The sequence below is a fragment of the Triticum urartu genome, chromosome 7, assembly GCF_003073215.2.
Source record: "Triticum urartu cultivar G1812 chromosome 7, Tu2.1, whole genome shotgun sequence".
NCBI classification, from domain to species: Eukaryota; Viridiplantae; Streptophyta; class Magnoliopsida; order Poales; family Poaceae; genus Triticum; species Triticum urartu.
Genome location: NC_053028.1, coordinates 109,742,002 through 109,747,986, shown reverse-complemented (window position 1 = coordinate 109,747,986; position 5,985 = coordinate 109,742,002). Strand labels below are relative to the sequence as shown.

At 38.5% G+C, this 5,985-nt stretch overlaps 1 long non-coding RNA gene across 1 annotated transcript; it reads left to right on the top strand.

Moving 5' to 3' along the window:
* The first annotated feature begins 2,114 nt into the window (after positions 1-2,114).
* Positions 2,115-3,927, top strand: LOC125524476. The gene is made up of 3 exons (XR_007290763.1): positions 2,115-2,659; positions 3,361-3,810; positions 3,904-3,927. It is a non-coding gene; the product is annotated as an uncharacterized LOC125524476 (long non-coding RNA).
* The last annotated feature ends 2,058 nt before the right edge of the window (positions 3,928-5,985 follow it).

Genomic DNA, 5,985 nt, shown 5'->3' with positions numbered 1-5,985 from the left:
CTTGGCGTTTATCCTCCAGAGACGCTCCTTCTTGTCGAGCACCGCCGGCATCCCACGACGGCGGCGGGAGGACTGTGTGTTGGATTTATAGAAACCACATACCTGATAACTTACATACGAACACCATGGTAACTTCAACTGTGAGGGAAAATTGGTTGAAAATATACCCCTGATAACTTTTTTTTGCGGGTGAATACCCCTGATAACTTATGTGTGAAGAACATGGTAATTTATGAATCACACATTTGATAACTTGCATACAAACACTGTGATAACTATGGCGGGGGTGGGGCCGGGTTGTTGTAATACACCCCTGATTACTTCTGTATAAATAGCATGGCAATTTATGCACTACATATCTCATAACTTGGGTGCAACACGTTCATAAGTTTCGACGCAAGAAAATATAGTTGAAGAAACATGCCCCCGGGAACTTTTGTGCAAATTCCATGATAATTTACGCACCACAGACCTGATAACTTGCGTATAAATATAGCGATAAGTTTGCCCCGGTAACTCATGTGTAAATAACATGGTAATGCATGCACAACTTGGTTGATAACTTACATAGTCCATGTGTGATAACTTTTGACTAGGAAGGCGGCATGGACTTGTCTGCAAAATATCCTTCGGTAACTCATGTGTGAATAGCTTGGTAATATACACACAACAGAGCTGATAAGTTAGTTGGCCCATGTCTGACAACTAGCCGAAAAAATTTATCGAAACATATCAACATGAGATCTAGTTTCGAAGGTATCGTCTCTACGAATTTTTGATGTGAAAATGATTTTTGTATTGGAGTGAAGGTTTGAGTTACAGAACATTTCAACTTTTTTGATTTTCGGTGGAATCTTCCTTGACATTAGCATTTTTTGTCCTCTAAGGCATGCATGAATGTACATGTGGAGAAAAGATCAAAGGAACCATTTTTATGTCTCGATAATTTCTGTGTAAACAACATAATAACTTCCGTAGCACATGCATGGTAATTTTTCACCTGAAAAAAGTCATCGGTACATACCAATATAGGATCTAGTTTCAAAGATCTCGTCTCGACGAATCTTTTGTGTGAAAACAATTTTTCTATCAGAGCAATGGTTTGAGATGTTGCGTCTTCGCAGCAGCCGCTTGTGTACTCATGTGTTGGATCTCTCCAAGATTGAAGATTGTCATCATGTACGCGCGTATCTACACCGATCAAGCATTTTGTTATCTAGTGCATGCATGCTTGTACACATGGGAAGAAAGGTTGGAAAATCATTTTTCATGCCCGGTAATTTTTATGAAAACAACTTGATAACTTATGTGTCGCAGACGTGATAACTTATGTAGTATATGACTGGTAACTTTTTATCTGAAAAAAAGTTGTCGGAACTTATCAATATGAGATATAATTTTGAAGGTCTCGTCGTTACGAATCTTTTACGTGAAGTCAGTTTTTTCAATCGGTCGATGATTTGAGCTACAAAACATTTTGAACTTTCAGTTTTGAAAAAGAATCTGCTGACATCATTAATTCTGTCTTTTTTTTGCATGCATTTAATTAGAAGCTTCTAATTAAGCTAACCTGATGGACACATCAGAGAATAGAAACAACTCCCAAGCTAGCATGCATGCACGCATGTGTTTCCATATTTTATTATGGTCCAGTCGTCCGGATTTTAGTATTGTCCAAACTTAAAATAAGACTATCTTATCAACCATTGTACATGTCCTTAAAAATAATTCTCAAACAAAAAGCTGTTAAAAAAGTCAGGACATGTTTAGTTCGCATTATACTAATAATCTATCTATTATATATTATATACCACTATAAAAACAATAGAGGAGCAGATTCAAATAATTATATCCGTCCATCTACAATATCTGATGACCTATAATCCTTCCGTGTTTAACACAACAACCACGCATCAACACAACAACCAAGCATCAAGCCATTAATCCCCGAATCATAACCCTGTCCACCGGTTCGAACAAAACCCTCGCTATGCACGCACACACGCCCCGCACCTCCTCCTCCCAACGACGAGAGCACGGACGGGCATCCGCCGCCGCCCGCCCATCCTCGCCCTCCCCCGCCGCCGCTCCACGGCCGAACCTCCATCTTCCGGTAAATCATGATCGTTGTGATCAAGTTTTTATCTTCAGTTATATGCTTGTACTGAATTATTCACTTCCCCCTCTGGTTTTAGAGGAGTGTTCTTCATTCAATGACCTGCCTGATAATGGGAATGCAGCCCCATGTGAAAATCTGCGAAAACAACTGAAGAATTACATCCCGGATGTCAGATGATAACATAATCGAACAGGAGTTTTGATGAAATATTGGTGCCTGTTTCTCAGGAGGATCTCGTAATGCCATAATCCATAGTTTTTCAGTAAGGTGAGTGGTTTCTGGAAGTACAGGCGTCGCATGTCCATGTACTCCTACCATTCACATTATCAAGTGCATTGATGACAGCATCAAGGCCCTCGCCGCCTGCCCGCCTCATCTCGACAGATTTAGAGGCGCGCGGGAGCTGCCACAGCCGCCACCGGGAATGTGGGCGCATGCGGGGCGGCCGCCGGCGAACAAGGTCGTGCGTGAGTCCGAATTAATTTATCCAAGATTTTTGAATTTAAACACTCAGAGCTCTCCGCCACCAGCATACTCCCGGTCAGTGCTCTCCTGCCCAAGTCTTATTACTGAATTTCAAAATGCTTGCACAATTTCTATATCAATGAACACAAACAAGCAGTGAATGGATTTCCCCCCTATCATCTTTTCCTGAGTACAATTTCTATATCAATGAAAGGACAGCCATTTTCTTTCTATTTTTGGTTCTTGTGGCACATGTTGTCCATATTCTATGAATATTTGATATAATGTACTCCTGTGCATCACTCCAGATAATTTAGCACTTCAGAATTTTGTTGGTTCATTTGCAAACACATTTTTTCGGACACACGATCCGTTTGGTCACATGCATGCTTCTCATATTAGTACAAATGAAAATGTTTAAGGAAATCTGGAGGTGAACATCATAACATATTTCTTCGATGATTCTGATGTTTGACAATTTGTATGAACAAATTGGGAGTGATACATGCACATTGTTGGAATTCTGTTGCTATGCTAACGAACCTGTCAGTTTATCCACGAATTGTAATGTTCATGCTTGCCACAGAATCTTGGATAAATTAATTTGTTTGCTGGTCCAGTTATGATTTTCAGTGCAGAAATAAATTAGAAATGGTTAGTCTGAGGATAAATTAATTTTGGACTTCAGGTTCTTGTCTTAGTGAAATACATTTGAGATTTTTAGTCAATTTTGGGATAGGAAGTGATTTTCTTTAGTCATGCAAAATTTGGTGCAGAGTCCGAATGAAATGCTGCCAGGAATCAAGCGTTAGTCGGTGAAACAACATCTTCAAAGTCTAGGGTAAAGTGGGAGAGATGCTACACTTACGCGCACATTTCTACGGAATTAAGTTACAGACTGATGTGTTGAATCTCGATTGGAAATCTCGAGAGGGTGTGACCCAGGCCCTGAAAATCAGGGGGAGTGGTTAGTGCAGGGAGGAGTCTGTAAGTGGGCTCCCGTAGGTCTTGCCTGGAAGTAGGATTTTCGGGTGGCCACTAACCTGTCTCCCTAACAATTTACTCTTTTCCTCTGTAGAATCTGGTGGATGGCAACAAATTCAGGCTATGGACAGATGATTTCAAAGATTACCAAACTATTTCTTTTATGGAATGAGATTACCCACATAATAATTCAGAAGAGTAGTACTTTATCTTACTACCTTGAGAAGTTCATCACATGGTTGGTAAGTTGGCATTGACTCTTTTTCTCTGAATATCCTTTCTTCCTTGATTCGTAAGCCTTAGAGTATCAAACTTTGAGTATTGTCCAATAACAGCAGATGAGACTGAACACCCTGATGCGTTATTGGAGGAGGTGGTGATCCAGTCATGTTATGCCCATTAGGAAATATAAGGAGCTGAACTGGTCTTTTTGGTGCGTGGCTGGTCGTGGTGTTTCTAGGAATGCCTCTATGGCAATACACAGGTGAATGATTTCAGCGGTATTTCTTCTATGAAGTGTGTGGTTCACTCCAGCTATTGGAAATGTTCGACACCTAAAAGTTGGTTTGCTTTCTTCTATACATGTATGTAGTGTGCATGATTTGTAGTAAAATGCAATGAAAGTTCGTGATAACTCAAGAAACACCAACAGGTAGTACATGGATTTTGTCTGGTGTGAGAACAAGTCATAAATTTAATACCATTTCTGTAGGAACGAAAACACCACCATTTCTTTTTTCTGTTTTTTTACAGCAAATAATGTTACATTTTTGGATAATCCAGTGTAGGGAATATTGACTGTTACTTTGGCTCCTTTATACTTTTGCTTAGATTTTTAGTAGTTTAGAAAGCAAGTCTCACATTTTTCACACAGGTTTTCACTCCTACTTGGGTATGTTCTGCTTATGGGTAATGGAGGGATTCACAGACTTGATGAAATTTCTACCATTGTTTGCTTGATTAGTACTCCCTCTGTAAAGAAATATAAGAGTGTTTAGATTTTTAGTGATCTAAACACTCTTATATTTCTTTACGGAGGGAGTATATTCTTAGTACAGAACAGAAGAATGCTATTTTCTGTTCACCTGCAATAAAAATTCTTTCTTTTACCTACATTATCATTTCTTATTATTCTCTCTTTAACACGAATATGCAAAGATACAAGATAAACTCATGATCTACTGTACTGAACTGCAGATCATCCTTTTCAATCAACAGGCTGGTACGAGATGTTAAAATGGGTTCCTATTTGTCTACCATCATTCTTCTATTTCAAAAGTGTTAATTCCATCGATTTCTTGCTTATATGTATACTGACTGCAGATTGGCTGAAATTTCAGTTTGCAAAACCCATGATCCAATCCATGCTTTGTGTTATGCTACTGCTTGGCCTTGTCCTTCCAAATAGATAAATGCATGATGGACCTAAGAGGTAGCTCCTGCAGATGCTTACATGTTGTCAACATTAGATGATGATTTGGTTAGTGACTATTTAAAAAATATATTCTCAATCTAACATGTACACTATATTTACATGTTAGTTTTGTTTTTGAATTGGCTCATGGGTGTATTTCATATGTGTGTTGACCCCGTGAAGTTGCAAGTTTCTTTTTCTTCATAAGGGGATATTGAGCGCTCTCACTGAAGCCTTTGCAAAATTTTCTTCTTTGGGACTAAGCAAAGATTTCAAGCTATGCCAGTCATGGTGTTCTTTTAGTTGGGTTCATACGGCTTTAAAAGATTATTTATTTAAAGGTATGTAAATCTTGGATCTATAGTCGATTTTTTCTATTGAAGAAGACATGGAAATTCATAGTTTATCAGTTTACATTCTTTGTAATTTATCAATTTAAGTGAAATAAGTTGATGTAATTATAAACGTATGGGAATTGTGCTTTCGACATATTCATTTTGATTATTATTAGTTGAAACCTTCACTTTGAAATGTTGCCTAGAGCTTCAACATTCTCTCGGGAGAGACACGTGGCCCTGTTAAATTTTCAATCTGAAAGAACTGTAGTATGCTGTCAAAGCTTATTTTATCAAACCAAGTGTTAGAGATATATTTGATAGTTAGAGATTGTCCGGATTAGATAGGAATTGTTTCCATCGCATCTCTTGCAGGCGTTTTTCCTTTAAGTCTTGTACTCAATATGTACTCGGCCTCGAGGATCAATAATATCATCCACTGCATTACGCCAATCATCTCCCTTCTATTCCTCTTACACTAAGGGTATTTAATTCATGTGAATCATCTCTTTGCAAGATGAATGATTTAGCTTCCTCTTTATCTCTTTATGTTTCACTCCAAATCAAAGCTGTGAAAAGGCTCGAGCAAAATGCACTGTAATTGTCACTTTTAACAAATCAAAAGAGCTCAGTGCATACAAATTCAGGAGATCCGTCAAGGCCCCAGT